Source organism: Tupaia chinensis, unplaced genomic scaffold (assembly GCF_000334495.1).
Source record: "Tupaia chinensis unplaced genomic scaffold, TupChi_1.0 Scaffold000082_1, whole genome shotgun sequence".
Taxonomy (NCBI): Eukaryota; Metazoa; Chordata; class Mammalia; order Scandentia; family Tupaiidae; genus Tupaia; species Tupaia belangeri.
Genome location: NW_006159543.1, coordinates 1,023,534 through 1,040,683, shown reverse-complemented (window position 1 = coordinate 1,040,683; position 17,150 = coordinate 1,023,534). Strand labels below are relative to the sequence as shown.

Here is a 17,150-nt window from a genome sequence, read left to right as displayed (position 1 = left end):
TCACATGTCAAAATGATTTTTTTCAAGGTTTTATTGTTACTGCTTAAAACTACCTAGTAAATAAAAGGGTGTTATACTTTATTTTGTTCTCAGAACATTACCATGGATTATTACAGATAATCACTGCACTCATAGCAACTACATTTGTGATACTTAAGTCTTCAGTACCACAGGCCAGTGTCGTTTTGCGTCAGCAGTCTGTCACATGTTGAAGATTCTGTGTAAAGCTGCTAGCCTCTATGTCACTACATTTTCTAATATAGCCCTGTATGAGCTTTTACATATTGAAATGCATATTATTTTATTATAAATGACTTTTTTCTTGATAATACAATGAGGACATAATACGTGCTTTCGCAATTATTGCTTATATTTCTTTGATGATTTATTCCTATGAATTTGTTTTCAAGATAGCAAGCAAGAGTGATAAATAAATGTAACAAAAAATGATGGGTTGGTCTGATAAAATTAAGAACCACTATATTTGGTCATCCAGTACATTTCCAGTTTTAATTTTCTGTGGTAGTAAGGAAGGTTTGGATTTTGTGAGCAAGGGAAAGTATTCCAGGGTAGGAATGACACTACTGGTGGACTGGTTGAACAGGGATACTGTGTCCCCAGACAAGCCAGAGTAGGGCAAAGGCTTCCTCAGGGCCTGTTCTAGTCACATTCCCTGGAGGCTACTCCTTTCACCCCTCCCATTCCACTGTAATTGAAGACTCCTGGGGAAACTGCCAGGGTCAGCATTACAGGAAATTGCCTGTGGCCAATGGAGCTTCTCTTGTTACTTTCCGTGGTGACAGAGGACAGTGATGGCTTCCTGTTGGTTAGCTGTCTGTCTATGCCTCCTTGTTCTAGTAAGTTCCTGAGAAACCCTAGCTTCTCTTCCTCATATTTTTGCTCAGCTACTGTTATTGAGATTTTTTCCTGTCTTATCCAGCCTCCTTGCCCCCAGCCTCCTTGCTTCATGCTAAAGATCTGGAAACTTTGGGCCTACAATAGACCAATTTTATGAGACACCCAAATAGACACTATTTAGAAGTAGACCATAGCTCCAAATAGATGCCTTTTCAACTTTAACAACACCTGTTGGGTCCTCTCCAATGAAACGGATGAATTTTATCATTTAATAATAGGTATTTTTTTTGTCTCTACTAGTTACACATGCTCATTGAGAACTGGTTGGAAAAGACAGAAAGGTGTGGAGGAGCAAATGCAAATTATCTACACTCTGAAGAAATAGAGTACTCAACATTAGACAGAGTGACAGCATAGATGAAGATAAAATTCAGGGCTGCTCTGTCTCTCTGTTCTCTATTCTATGCCCTCCCCTAGCTTTCTCCTTCCAGAGCACCTCTTGATCTCACCCTTAAGAAAACTCACCAGTCCTATAGACCATAAAATGGAGGGCAAACTGGAAAGTGTATATAGCACTTACCATGTCAAAGACATATAAGAGAGATAAAATATATCATGAAGGTGTTTGGAATCTAAAAATAGCAGTATTCTGTCATAGCTCTGCCATCACTACCTTATTACTGAGGTGCTACAGTGATAAACTGCTGTGGGAATGTCTAAAGAGATAAGAGGCCATCTGAGAAATTCACAGTGCCCTCCCGCCCCCCACCCAGGGATTAAGGAAAGGCATGCTACACAGAGGCTAGAATGATTAAGTATGAGGCTGGCTCATATTTATGCCTTACATGCCTTTCTCTCTCTTTTGTAGAGGTTTTCTCCTGTAGGGCGCATGTGCTCACCAGAAAGAGAGAGACAGAGAGACAGAAGCCAAGAAATCACCCCCCCCGGGGGGAGATGGCCATGCTGCAATCCCTTCTCCTCCATTCTCCTCTCGGGATCTTGGGCACGCACGCACACGCGCCCAGTGTGAGTTTAAGTCACCAGATCCGGGACTCCAACTACGGTTGACTACATGGGAGTCCAGTGATATAGCCATTACACTAACTGCTAGTCCCAAATATGCCTTTCTCTTTGGAAAAAACAAGCAACATTAAACAAAAAAGTTGGATGATGCTAAATCCATCCCAAAGATAAAGTTCTTGTTACCAATAATAGTTAGAATTTATGTTTTGCTTTTTTTTCTCCAAGGTGGATATGGTCAGTATGGCATTTTTCCTCATTTTTGAGTCTTGTACTGAGAGTCTGGTAGATAGAAGACTTAGAAATACTGAGGCTGACTGTTTGTACAGCAGTAAAAAGCAATTCTAGTGAGACTGACCCACATAAGGAAGTTCTGAGTTCGTGTCTGGAGACCTCTCTGAGTATTGTAGGCATGCATGTGCCCATGATCTGGGGCTGGCTGAGGCTGGGGGTGGGTCATGGCATCAGAACCCTATTGAGGGTACTGTATCTCTCTTGATATCTCTTTCTCTCTCTCTCTTTCTCTCTCCACTCCCTTCCCCCCATGGAAGAAATAAAAACCTCAAAAGAAAATATTAAGACATAAGAGGACTGGTCAAGACTTTGGAGTTATACTTGGGTTGAAATCCTAGCTCTATTCATGTAGTCACCAAACCATTCCTTGAGTGCCTTCCACTGTTTTAAGCATTAGGGATACAATGTTGACAAGGTAGTTAAGGTTTCTACTTACATGGTACTGACATTCTAGTGAGAGGAGACAACATTTTTAATGATGAAAAAAGATGGCAAGGTGATATGATTGGATGTAACTGTCTGAGAATGGACAATTGAACTGAAACGTGTATAATGAAAAGAGGCCAGCAATTTTAAAAACAAATAGGGGAAAAACATTTCATAAAGGAGTACAGGAAAGAAGCTCTGAGGCAGAAACAGGATTTGTATTTTTAAAGAATAGAATGAGGCCCTGGTGTAGTAGCACGTGTTGGACATTGCTATTCAACAGGCCAAGGCCACATGGAGCCCATCCTAAAAGTCAGACACAAGGCATGCACATATTGCCCCAGCTAATCAGGAGCCAGAGGCAGGAGGATTGTGATACAGCAAAACCCCATCTAAAAACACCAGACACACACACACACACACACACACACACACACACACGAATGAGCACCTGCCCATGCTATTGAAGCAGAGAAAGTCAGAGAGAGAGTGAGGAGATGAGATTGAAGAGGATCAGCATATGTCAGGTCATGTGGGGATCTTACATAAATTCAAAGCAGAGAAGAGTAAAAATGAAGTTGAAGAGCATGGAGGACTCAGTATGATACTTCTTGAGAAAGTGGGATCTGACTGGGCACAGAGGCATCACTGTACAAATTGAGTGCTGGAAATGGAGCCTGAGAGGAACAGTTCTGAGAGCAGAATACAGGGTGGTCCTTTTCATCTGTCACTACATTTCTAGCACTTGAATTTCTCTTAAGCTCTCTTCTACATGTACTGCTTTCTCAAGAGTACAAATCCATAACCCACTGGGCCTTTGATTTTACACAAATATATGTCAAGGATCTATTTCTAGCCCCACATAAAGAAACTCTTTAGTATTTCATGCCTGGAATTTCCATCAATGAGGGGGTATCTAAAATTCAGTTCCCAAAACAGCTTTCAATCTGACTATTCAGTGAAGTATGCACCTAAACTAAAAGGATGGTAGCTTCAGATAAGTGTTTAGTGTATTTGACTCATGACACTATCCAATCAGGTCAGTAATATCGTTAAGTGTTAGGTTCTCTGGGGCAACATTGCTTCTTGGTTCATGTGGTTTGCTAACTTTTTCCCTTTTTGTTTTTGTTTTGTTTTGTTTTGTTTTAATAGGGAGAGAAGAAATCCTATGGAAAGCCATGTGGGGGACAAGACTGCAGTGGGGTCTGCAAATGCTTTCCTGAGAAAGGAACAAGAGTAAGTTCTTTGTTTCATTGTTGAAAAACAGAGTCACAGAAACTCTTATCTGTTTTCTTGACAATTAAATTGCTTAGAATTTACTCTTATGAACTCATGTAACAAGCAAAGTGATGAAGATCAGCTGCAAATAGCACTGCTAATTAATGATAGGTAGAACTAGACTGGTCAAAATCTCTGAGGGGCCAAGAAGAAGTTTCCTTTATTGAAATAATGCCAAGGTTTCCTCAAGGCTTCTTCTGGAGTATTTCCAGAAGCCAGTTAGGTTGTACAGAACCAGATTGTGATAATGTTTGTGGATATGTGTAAATGTTCATAGCTCCTTTATATCCACTTGTTTCTTCTCTACTACTCTGGGGAACAGGTGGCCCAATTGATATCTACGGACTAGGATGTGACTTGTACAAAATCACACAGCTTGTAAGTGACAGAATCAAGAGTACTGGGTAGCTGAGGCCAGCCCATGGCCTGGTAGGGAGCTGAATCAAACATGGCTGACTATGTTTCAAACTTAGTGGCCTAATAAACTCTCCAGGTGCATGTGCATGTATGCTCATGAATTCCTCAAATCCTGAAAGGATGGAGAAGGGATTGCAATGTGACCATGCTGCAATGGGGAATGCTTTCTCCCTGTTTCTCTCTATATATATCCATCTATATCTCTCTGGCAAGTACACATGCCCTCTGGGAAATTAAAAATAAATAAATAAAAGAATACTGGATAGCCATAAAGTCCAAAATTATGGCTGACTATATATAAAGAATAGTTTATAGATATTACAGTAAAACAGGATATATTTAAGAACATTGTGACATAGTCAATGTACTGTCCTTTATTAGCAATGCAGAGCTCAGATTGTGCAAACTGCAATGAACACAGTGCATTGACACAGTGTTTCCATCACATCCTGTATATGCATAGCTCCTGATGATTCATACCTATGATTTTTACTAAATAAGCCTAGATCTTCAGCATAACTCAGAAAAAGTAGCCAAGTGGGTTTCATTTATTAAAAAAATTATATATAAGAGGGGTGAATATTAAAGAAGTTCTTGGCAAATGAATAATATGAAAAAACTATGTGTGGATTTCAAAAACTTTTGCACTAAAATATACTCATTCTTTAATTGCATTTTCTGTAAACATTTTAAATACGTGTGTGTGTGTGTGTGTGTGTGTGTGTGTGTGTGTGTGTGTATGATCTGTGTTTCCTGAATTCATGGCCACTCTATAGAATTCAGACCTTCAAACTTCCAGAATTCTGTTTGCATGCTCATCAGACTCCAGCAAGCCTAAGAGCTTACACTGTCTAAAGAAGATAGTAGCATAAATAGGTCAACCAAACCTTCAAGAACATAGACAAACAGAACACAGTGACCGCTCCACCTTCTCTTTCATTATGTTCCATTTGCAGTAGAATAAAATGTCAAACTATGCCAGAATTTGAAGGAAAAGAATAAAAAGCTATCTCTTCATCAAAAAAAAGACCAGACACATTATATATTAAAGACATGGATTTTGAGAATCATAAAATATCAAAAAGGGAAAGTATCTTAGTCAGCTTCTCATCTTAACCATTGATTGTACAAAGGAAATAGACTCAGAAAGAAAATTACTTCCCAAGGTCACACAGCGTATTGATGACAGATTCTGAGCTACCACCTGGGTCTTTTGAGATTTCTCATCTTTTTGCTTCACCCACTTACCTACACTGCCTCCCAGCAAAGCCATGCTCACCAAGTATAGGCACCAAGAGTATAGGCGCCAAAGCCCATACTGTTTACTCTGATCTACAACCAGGAAACATTTTAGAAGATTTTTTTTTAATTGCTAGAAGGCATTTGCATTAGCCAGACAAAGACACACACATGCACACACACGCACACACACACGCAGAAAGGTAGAAGAGGAGAAAGCACTCCTCAGTGGGTATGGTCACACTGCAATTCCTTCCCCATTTCTCTTTTCAGTCAGTATTTTAGGCATGCATGCATGCATGCTGAGTGTGTTTTTAAAGCCACCAAGGCCAGCATTCAAACCACAGCCAACCATGCAGAAGCTGGTCCCCTTAACCACAGGACCTGGCATGTTTTTCAAGTCATGTGGCTAGCCCAGAAAAAATGATTCTGCAAGAAATAAATGAATAAGTAAATAAAATAGTTTTAACAAAAAAAACTGTATGTTGAAGTAATAAAGTTTAGTAATAAAGATTATTGCTTGCATAAAGAGGAAAAGAAATAAATGAATGCATTCTTAAACAACATGCACACATTACAGACAAACAAAAGCCTTCCTGATGCTCTCTCAGTACTGCTATTGTCTTTCTTAACATTTTTTGTGCATACTCAGAGCATGTACATGTATATATAAAAATAGTTACCTTTTCTAGTTTTCTTTTCCAAAAATAAATTCTTAAGTGCATATATATATGTCATCTCCACACTAGGCAAGATCTACTTGGGAGAAATATAGGGACAAAAATCTATGGGGGGTAGAGAGGGGGTTAGGAAGAGATTTGGAACTATCTGCAAACTGAGTTGTAAAAAAGGGTTGAGAGTTAAAATATTTTTTTCTTTAAAACCATAGATCCCTGCACTCTAACAATGGGTTTACTACAATTTTTTCCCTAGGGGAGTAAACCCTGTTTTTAGTATGCAAAAGCACTGAATTGTCCCATTACAAAGTCTAAACACTCTTCCATACCTTGTTTCTATTTCTGATTTGTTTCTTCATAGACAAAAAGAAATATAATTGCCCCCACACACACACACACACTTCATTGATTCACTAAAGATCTTAATTAATCTAAATATTTCAAATAGCAAGCACAGCAGATATATACATATCCATGAACACAAATCTGACTTTAGACATAAAACTCGGTGAGTAGAATGAACATACTATAAAGTAGCACCTAGCTGGGGCTATATAGCTTACTGCAGCCATTAAATAGGTATTTCTAATGCAATTTTTTTAATTTCAAGAAAAACAGTGCTCGTGTTCTTTTTTTAACCCTAAAACTTATTTTTTAATTAATTAACTTACATTCATTCCCTAAGCATTGTCACAGCATACAAAATGTGGTCTCCCACCCAGAATATACTGCATAGTAGCTTAATCACGCATGTATACTGAGCCCTATGTTTGATCCTCTGTCCTTTCCCACCCTCTTCTCACACTATCTCTGGTGTCTATGGTGGTCTTCCATTACTTTACCCCTCACATATTATTGATCACACAAATTCTTAAATAATCTAACTACTTTCAATAACAGGTCCAGCTGGTAATTTCAAGAAAAACAGTTTTGAAATGGTAAGGAACTTTGCTTAAAACTTAAAGCCAGGAAACAGGTTAGGATTCTGTTCAAATAGTAAGTACATGAACCTGTCAATAGCTCAAGACAGGACAAAAACCCTTAAAACTGGTCAACAAAACCTAGAAAAAAAGCAGCAATATTTTAGTCAAATGTCATAGAACACTATTTCACCAGTTCAGTCTCATGTACTTAATCTGTCTTCTGTTGTGGTTTGATCTTCCTGATTGAATTCTGGGATTATAATATTCAGCTCCAGTCTTGTCCCTATGATTAAGTTGGCCATTTTCTTAGTTTTTGAACTCTTATTTCTGTGTGTCTATATTTAATTTTCCTGATATAGCACTCCCTTGAGAACTTCTTGGAGATCTGGTACTGGTAAATTCTTACAGCCATACCACTTTCTGTGGAAGGCTAGGTCATTTCCAAATTTTTGCTGTTTTATAAAATGGCAATGCTGCAGTGGAAATCTTTGAACAGACCTCCTTGCAGTCATCTCTAGCATAGATATCTAGGATCAGAAGTATCAGATACAAGGGTAATAGACACTTCCAATGGGTTTACTACAATTTTTTCCCTAGGGGAGTAAACCCTGTTTTTAGTATGCAAAAGCACTGAATTGTCCCATTACAAAGTCTAAACACTCTTCCATACCTTGTTTCTATTTCTGATTTGTTTCTTCATAGACAAAAAGAAATATAATTGCCCCCACACACACACACACACTTCATTGATTCACTAAAGATCTTAATTAATCTAAATATTTCAAATAGCAAGCACAGCAGATATATACATATCCATGAACACAAATCTGACTTTAGACATAAAACTCGGTGAGTAGAATGAACATACTATAAAGTAGCACCTAGCTGGGGCTATATAGCTTACTGCAGCCATTAAATAGGTATTTCTAATGCAATTTTTTTAATTTCAAGAAAAACAGTGCTCGTGTTCTTTTTTTAACCCTAAAACTTATTTTTTAATTAATTAACTTACATTCATTCCCTAAGCATTGTCACAGCATACAAAATGTGGTCTCCCACCCAGAATATACTGCATAGTAGCTTAATCACGCATGTATACTGAGCCCTATGTTTGATCCTCTGTCCTTTCCCACCCTCTTCTCACACTATCTCTGGTGTCTATGGTGGTCTTCCATTACTTTACCCCTCACATATTATTGATCACACAAATTCTTAAATAATCTAACTACTTTCAATAACAGGTCCAGCTGGTAATTTCAAGAAAAACAGTTTTGAAATGGTAAGGAACTTTGCTTAAAACTTAAAGCCAGGAAACAGGTTAGGATTCTGTTCAAATAGTAAGTACATGAACCTGTCAATAGCTCAAGACAGGACAAAAACCCTTAAAACTGGTCAACAAAACCTAGAAAAAAAGCAGCAATATTTTAGTCAAATGTCATAGAACACTATTTCACCAGTTCAGTCTCATGTACTTAATCTGTCTTCTGTTGTGGTTTGATCTTCCTGATTGAATTCTGGGATTATAATATTCAGCTCCAGTCTTGTCCCTATGATTAAGTTGGCCATTTTCTTAGTTTTTGAACTCTTATTTCTGTGTGTCTATATTTAATTTTCCTGATATAGCACTCCCTTGAGAACTTCTTGGAGATCTGGTACTGGTAAATTCTTACAGCCATACCACTTTCTGTGGAAGGCTAGGTCATTTCCAAATTTTTGCTGTTTTATAAAATGGCAATGCTGCAGTGGAAATCTTTGAACAGACCTCCTTGCACTCATCTCTAGCATAGATATCTAGGATCAGAAGTATCAGATACAAGGGTAATAGACACTTCTCTCTTTTTTTGGAGAGGTTTTTGCTCTAGGATATATGTGCTCACCAGAAAGACAGAGACAGACAGAAAGTGAGAAATCACCCCCCAAGGGAGATGGCCACACCACAATCCCTTCTCCTCCGTTTTCCTCTCAGGATCTTGGGCATGCACGCACACGTGCCCAGCATGAGTTTAAGCCACCAGGTTCAGATTCGAACTGCAGTCAACTACATGAGAGTCCAGCAACATAACCAATATGCCGCCTGTTGATCCTCAATACTTCTAATTCTCAAAGCAACTACCAAATTATCCTACAAGGTATCTTCTAGTTTACACTCCCCATCTGCATTGTACAAGACTGCCCATGTTTCTACACCCTTGCTAACATATTTTTGCTAATATGATGAGTGAAAATTACTCTAAAACCCTGACTACATGTGAGTTGAAGCATCTTTTCACATATTCATTGGAAGTTTGTGTTTCTTCTGTGAATATCCTGGACATAGTCTCCAACTACTTTTTAAAGTCATGATTCTTATTGGCTTTCCCTCTGCAAAGATGAAGCAAATAAAACAACCCAAGTGGAAGCAGGTATGATTTCAAGTTTGACACAAATGGGCATTTCCCGTCGGATTGTTGGGGGCAGAAACAGTTTGTCAGATCCAACAGTCTGTAAACTGAGAGACATTTGACTGGTGGGTTGGGGTGCCTTTAAAAGCAGCAAATCTTTGATTTCTGAACTGAGGCTAGTCCTACACCAGGCAAACATACCTACAAGGACCTCATTGGTGAACCCCTGGCTGAAATTTTGATCTTTGAAAATGAAGAGGAGTGGATTTACTCCATGAGGAGCCCTCCATTGGATTCTAAACATCTGGAGCCCTACTCTGGGTTCTTCTTTGAAAACATCTGAGTGGCTGGAGGAGTGGGGAAGGGAAAAATAATAAAATTCACTGCATAGAATTTTTCATTATTTAAAAGACACTGACTCTCTGCAGTTAAACATGTTCCTCAAAGCTTATTTGTAAAATCTGAAGTTTCTGAGAATGTCAGGTTTATTAAACTAGACCAAGTTGTATTTCATGAGTCAAGAACAGGAATGTCCTATTTTCCAGGCAGATAAGGAGGCTGGTGTTCATGGGACAAACCATATGAATGTGGGTGCTCGAAGCTGCTTGCACCACCAGGTCCCATTTAGTTATCTTCCCTTCCCTCCTGCATTCCCAAGGCCAAGCAGGATTGTTTAAACTGGCCCCAGCACTATTGACCCTGCATGAAAGCCCCTCGGTACCCCTTTTATGCAGATGTCAGAAAGATTTGAGACTGTTTTCCTTAGCTGGGCTGAGGGCCCCATTTGGATTCCAAGCTGTTCCTCTCGAGCTAGGAGAAGAACAGAATGTTGGGTCACCCATGAGATATGCTGCAGCCCTTGGAAGGCCTGCCTCCTGCTTTGGGGAGACATCAAGCACATAGCTTGCTGGGCAGTGTGTACTTTTCCTTTGCCAACAGCCTCTTGAACTGACGAGGACATTTACACAACACCTAGCACTCCTGCAAAACTCCAATCCAACCCTTTTTGGCTGAAGTTATCTTAAACTGATTTCTCGAAGGCATGCTCTGCCTGGTAAAACCCGTTGCTTAGTGTTGGTGCATTGCTTTCTACTTTCCAAAGCATCTTCTCCCAGGGCTTGTATTATCTCCTATATGCAATAAATAAACCATAAGTGACTTGCCCAAGGTCACTAGCCCATTAGTGGCTAAACTTTATTTAGCTTATTTTAGGGGAATGGCAACTTTTAAAGATGACATACCTCATAGTGTTAAATAGAGGGTTGGAGGGTCTTTTTTTTTTCCTCCCTGCCATTTAGATTTGGATTTAATAGTTGACTTTTCGCTTTCTTTCTTGCGGGTAGATTTTATTATCTGGAAGAACCACTCCTTCGAGTTGTTCTCTTTCTGGTATTTTTTTTCCCCTTCCATTTGATTGAACCTAACGTTTTCGGTTGACATTTCCATCCCTTACCTTTTCCCCCACTGGACTCAAAATCTATTTCTGCATTATACACCATCAGTGTATGTGTCTTTGACACTGGGGATGAGAGGAAGGTTCATTTGTTCTGAGTTTTGTTCTAAGCCTTGTGTTCCTTAATACTATTTCAGAGCTTTCCCTGTTTTAACAGCATTCTGGTGCTCATTTACAATATGGTGAGCTCCTAATTATCCATGTCATCTGAAGGAGCATTAGCACAGATAATCCCAAACCACAGGGAATGTTTGAATTCCCCTCTAGTTAAGGGCTGCTTGCCCCCTGTTTTATGGCATGGGAAGTTATGCCCTAGCTTGAGACTTTAAGAGGCTAGTTGTAGTTTCATGTGAAACTAAGCCCAGGTTTCTTAATTCCTTATCTCCTGCCTATGTCCTGCTGCTTCTCTGCCACAAAATGTGTTTCCCAGGAATTCCAGAGCCCAGATGCATTAACCACTAGTCCTTCAATGTATTCTCTTCCTGCAAACAGCTGGCATTCCCTTTGTCAGCTGACTGGTGCCATGGCTACCAAAAGCCCTTTCCATTTTTTCCTGAATTAGGCAACTGCTATGTACATCTTCCCCTTTTCCCTGTGTACTCCCCCATCCCTGCCCTGACCAACCACCACTACACACACCCCAATGTTCTAATCCTCTATTGCTCCGAATGGAAGCTCATATTGTATATGATCTCCTTGGGTGGTTAGGCCTTGCTCTAGTTGCTTGCACTTAATCTTTGTGTCTGTGCCTTCATTGTCTACTCACTCCTAGCCCTCTGGGGTTGGCCTTATTGCTGATAGTAGTCTCCACTAATCTGCTCGTTGCCAAATAAGATGGACATTTTTCATTCTATATCTCCCTTACCCTTGCTGCTTCACAAGACATCCCATGCTCTCCTGAAAGCTTCTGTTTCCTTGGGTTTTATAACATTGTTCTCTACCAATTCTTTTCCTAATTAAATTGGGATTCCCCCAGGATGCCATCCTCATCCCACTTCTCTTCTCACTGTATGCCTCTCCCAGGGTGGTTTCATATGTTCTACGGATTTCAGCCACCACTCTAAAAATGATAAATAATTAACTTCTAATTCTAGCTCAGAACTTTCTCCTTAGCTTCAGGTCAGCATTGTCAATTTCTCACTGGGTAGCCCTACTTGGATTTACACTGACATGGCAAACACATCTCACACAGAACTCAGCCACTAAACCCAACCAGATATGCACCTTCCCAAGTCTTACCTATGTCTTCCCCATGCACTGCTAAGCACTCTGTTGCTCAAGAAGTCAGAAACCTGGGAGTTCTTATCTTGGCTTTCCCTTCCCTCCTACCTCCTTAATCCACCTGGTCCTGTCCAGTTGTCTTCCAAAAGCAAACTCAAAGCCAACTACTTTTCTCCATACCCATTTTTCCAATTCAGACTTGTGTCATTTCTTGCCTTAATGACCACAATAGTTTCCAGACTGATATCCCAGCCCCAAATCTCACTGTCTCCTATCCATTTGCTACTCTGCCACCATAATCTTCCAAAAACACAAATATGAACACAAAACTCCTTTTTAAACCCTCAGTGGCTTGCCATAAATTTCACAATGAAATATGAACTCTAATAAGCCTATAAATTCCTCTATGACCTAGCCCTTGACTACCCCTCTGAACATTAGCTCTCATCAGTTGGAACCTTCCCCCTCACCTCATTAAACAAAACAAGACACTTAAAAAGAAATACACATGGAAGCCAGCAGGTGGCATTTTGGTTAAAAGTTCTGGACTCCCACATGGCCAACCTCTGTTCAAGTCCCAGACCTGGCAGCTTGCTTTCTCACTTTCTCTCTCTCTCTCTCTCTCGCTCTCTCTCACTCTCTCTCGTTCTCTCTCGCTCTCTCTCTCACTCTTGCTTTTGCTCTCACTCTTGCTCTGTACTTCTCTGTTTTCAGATTTTGCTACATTTAATGTATTTGAAGTTTTATACCTGCTACTCCCTGTATGTATACTATCATTTCACTAGGTCTACCTTTCTCTGCCGACTTGCTTCTATTTATCAATCCTTTAAAACTGAACACAGACTTCAACTCTTCATAAAGCTTTCCACAACCTGTAAGGTTGGGGTTATCTACTCTTATCATCATTTCTTTCATGCTGAATTCACTTGTCTGCTCTCTGCCATATTATGAAGAACTAAAAGGCAAAGATTGGGTCTTATTAGACTCTGCACAGACAATAGGCATAGTATCCAAATTGCTTCAAGAACAACTGACCAACTAACCAATTTGGGATGCATATGATTTTACCCCTACTCTCTACATCCTGGGTTAGCTATTAGGTTGATGTGCAGCCATTAGGAATCTCCATTCTAGGAAGGCGTCACTGCTGCTAAAGTGGAAAAAGGAGGCAAAAAGCCAGAACAGTCATTTCTTTGTCTTTTCTTTCTTTTCCTTTCTTTCTCTTTCTCCCCCCCACCCCTCATGTGTATCTGCTAGCCTGAAAAGGAAACAAAGTAAGAAAGCACCCCCTGGAGGAGTGCTTTCCATTCTCCTCTCAGGATTTTAGGCACCCATTTATCATGCCCTGTGTGTTTTTCAAGCTTCTGGTTCTAGGACTTAAACCTCACAGTAAGCCATGTGGGATCCAGCTGCCGTAACACCACACCTCCACACCACCAACTGGCCCAGAAATCATTTCTATATCTTCTGTAAATCCTGTAAGCTATAAGGATCCCACACTCTGGTTCTTACAGTTTGCCTTGGGATTCTACTCTTGCTAACTTTTCTGAGTCTTTGACTCTGGCCTTTTCTTTGGCCTGATTGCTTCTTACTCTGTGCTTTCCAATGCAAGGGGCTTGGCAAAATGCTTTTTTTTTTACTCAGGACTAGCAGTTAGCGTAATGGCTATGTCACTGGACTCCCATGTAGTCGACTGTGGATCGAGTCCTGGACCTGGCGGCTTAAACTCATGCCGGGCATGTGCATGTGTGCCCAAGATCCCGAGAGGAGAATGGAGGAGAAGGGATTGCAGTGTGGCCATCCCCCCTGGGGTGTGATTTCTCGCTTTCTGTCTCTCTGTCTCTCTGTCTTTCTGGCGAACGCACGCGCCCTATAGCAAAAACCTCACCAAAAAAAAAGAAAAAAAAATGCTTTTGCTTTACTACCAGCAATTCATTCTTTCCGCAAGATGGGGACATTTATGAATAATTGTGAAGCAAAGGTAAATACCTAACTTTCTTTTTAACACAGATTACACCTTCTTCTCTACCATACCTTTTGCTTAAAGTCTTTTGTTAGACCTTTGTGCAAAGCTGATGGTCTTGAGTTTCCCTTGTTTTTCTTCCTTGTGGGGAAAGCAGAGAAGTACAATAATGTCTGAGCAGGGAAGTAGTCACTAAATGGTAACAAGGGAAAAAGAAAATCAAGGATCTCTGTGTATTTAAATATGGTTATTTAGGTTCAGGATAATTGATGGTAATGTTAAAACTCAGTGTCTCAGGCCAGCAGGTGATATGGTGGCAAAAGCACTAGACTCCCACATGACCAACCATAGTCTGAGTCCCAGACCTGACAGTTTGAAAATCATGTCAGGCATGTGTGTGTATATGTGCCCCAAATCCCAGTAGGGGCATGGAGGAGAAGGGATTGTGGCATGCCCATTCTCTCAGGGGTTATTTCTCACTTTCCCTCTCTCTGTCTCTCTTTGAACAATGCACATGCCCTATGACAAAAATCTAAAAAAAGAAAAATAAAGTAGTGTCTCTGTACTGAATCAAGATATAATCAAAGCCCAGTTACATGTTCATAGTTATTTAATCATTTATTTGATCACATTGGGACATTATGAGATTGATAGACTATTTTACTGGTAATAGTGAGAGAGGAATATTTACTGGTAATAGTTAGAGAGAAATCAAGGAGCTGGAAGAAGAAATAAGTACATAGCTGTGGATTCAAGAGCATTGCTTTAGCAATCCGGAGACCTAAGCATCATGCTTGAACTTTGCCAACTGGATGACTTTGAGTTGGTGCTTTCTGCTCTCAGGGCCTCAGTTTACCCATAAGTAAAGCATGGTGGATCTTAGGCTGTGTAATCTCAAATGATCCTCCAGCTCTGACAGTCTAAATCGGACAGCATACTACTTTCCCCTGAAAGTTCCTTTCCCCAGAGTGCCTTATCACATTTTTTAGTGTTGCAATGAGATATGGAAGATGATGTTTGGCAGTTTCTACTCTCTGAGTGGTGTTTTGGCAGCTACTTCAGACAGAACTCACTCGCTGTGGTTTCTTTACAGTGTTCCTGGAAGCTCCTGATAGTTGAGACTGTGCGTCTGCAGGAATATGCAGTGTTCCACCTTCTTGGTCACCTGGATGGTGTGATTTGAAGAGAGTCACAGGGGTTTCTCTTCTTCAATGTCCCATAGTAACTTTCTTGCCTCAGCATATGAATCTTTCCAATTACAATTCTAACATTGGAACCTCGCTCTTTAGGTTCAACATTGCCTTCTCCTTACAGTGCTTGAATAAACTGCATGTACATCTGTGACGAGAAGAGGCATGCTCCCCTGCATACCTGGGAAGCTGTGTGCACACATCACATTTTTTTTCAGTTTGTTATAAAGTGTTTGTACTTGCCAGATAGGGACACACAGAGAGAGAAAGAGAGATAGAGAGAAATTATCCCACACACACACATCAGGGAGGATGGCCACACTGCAATTCCCCTCTCTTTAATTCTCCTCTCAGGGTTTTGGGCATACATGCACACATGCACACATGCCCAGTGTGATTTTCAACCCACCAGTAAGAATTCGAGCCACACAGTCAGTTATGTGGATCCAGTCACCTTAATCACATACTGCCTGCTGGCCCAAATGTATATACATCCTTCTTTTTTTTTTTTTTTAGTTTCCCTATCGGGTGCATGTGCTCAACAGAGAGAGAGAGAGAGAGAGAGAGAGAGAGAGAGACCATATCCCCCTGAGGGGGGGGGGTAACCATGCTGTAGTCCTTACTCCTCCATTCTCTTGGGATTTTGGGCATGCACAGACATACACCTAGTGTGGCTTTCTTTTCTTTTGTTTTCTTTCCTTCTTTTCTTTTCTTATCTTTGCTAAGAGACGTTTTGCTACAGGGCATGTGTGCTCACTGGAGAGACAAAGAGACAGAAAGCAAGAAATCACTCCCCGGGGGAATGACCACACCACAGTCTCTTCATTTTCTCTTAGGATTTTGAGTTTGCACACACACGTGCCTGGCCTGAGTTTTAAGCCACTGGGTCTGGGACTCCAACTGCAGTTGACTATGTGAAGTCCATTATACCATCTGCTGGTCCATGCATGGTGTGTTTTCCGAGCCAACGGATCAGGGGCCAGAACCACTCAGTCTACCATATGGGATCCAGCTGGTCTTAACCACTATGCCAATGGCTGGCTACAAATCACAATCTTTGGGAATGGACCACTCAGTCTTCCTTGTGCTAGCCCTGCTAATTGATATGCCAGAAACAGGATATCAAGACATAAGTAAATATCTTTTATATCAGCATGTAACATTCTCTCCTAAAGTCTACTTGCCACCTCCCTTGCCAGCTCTTTACTACCCCTTTCCTCATTTTTCTTCTTTCTTCCCTAGTCTCTGATTTTCTCCTTTCTCCCTCTAGACTCCCCTCCCTCTCACTCTAGCATTTCAAGCTCTCCCTCATTCCTCCTCACAGGGCTTCCTCGCCCAGTTTCTCCCCTCTACTTTCAGTTCCTGGGAACTATTTCCTGTGTCTTCTATTTTTGTTTCCAGTTCCTATTTTTTTATCATCTACCAGTAGGCATGAAAACAATAGCAGCAGAATATCAGAAAACAGTGGCCATGATAATGATATAATTTATAGAAACATCTCACTCATCCAGAGATCCTAAATCCCAGAGCCTGGATCAGTAATCTCCAAAACTGAGGAATGTGAGTGGGGAATGCAAGTCAATCCATTGGCTACAGAAGAAAATATTTGAATTTCTATTTTCATTTAAGAAAATTTCAAGTCTGTATCATTTGAATTAAATGATTCAATGTATGAAAACTGCTTAAAACTGTCTACTACATTAAATGTTGTGTAAGTATTAGCTATTCTTTCTTTTATTAGCAGAAAGCATGTGCACTTTCCAAAGAGAGACAGAGAGAGAGGGAGAAAGCACCCTCTGATGAGGCAGGG

General features: G+C 40.4%; 1 long non-coding RNA gene across 1 annotated transcript in view; it reads left to right on the top strand.

The window, feature by feature from the left end:
• LOC114006781 (uncharacterized) overlaps positions 1-3,829 on the top strand; it is a 162,324-nt gene extending 158,495 nt beyond the window's left edge. The window contains exon 3 of the long non-coding RNA XR_003548462.1: positions 3,751-3,829. This is a non-coding gene — a long non-coding RNA (uncharacterized LOC114006781). The remainder of the gene's footprint in view (positions 1-3,750) is intronic.
• The last annotated feature ends 13,321 nt before the right edge of the window (positions 3,830-17,150 follow it).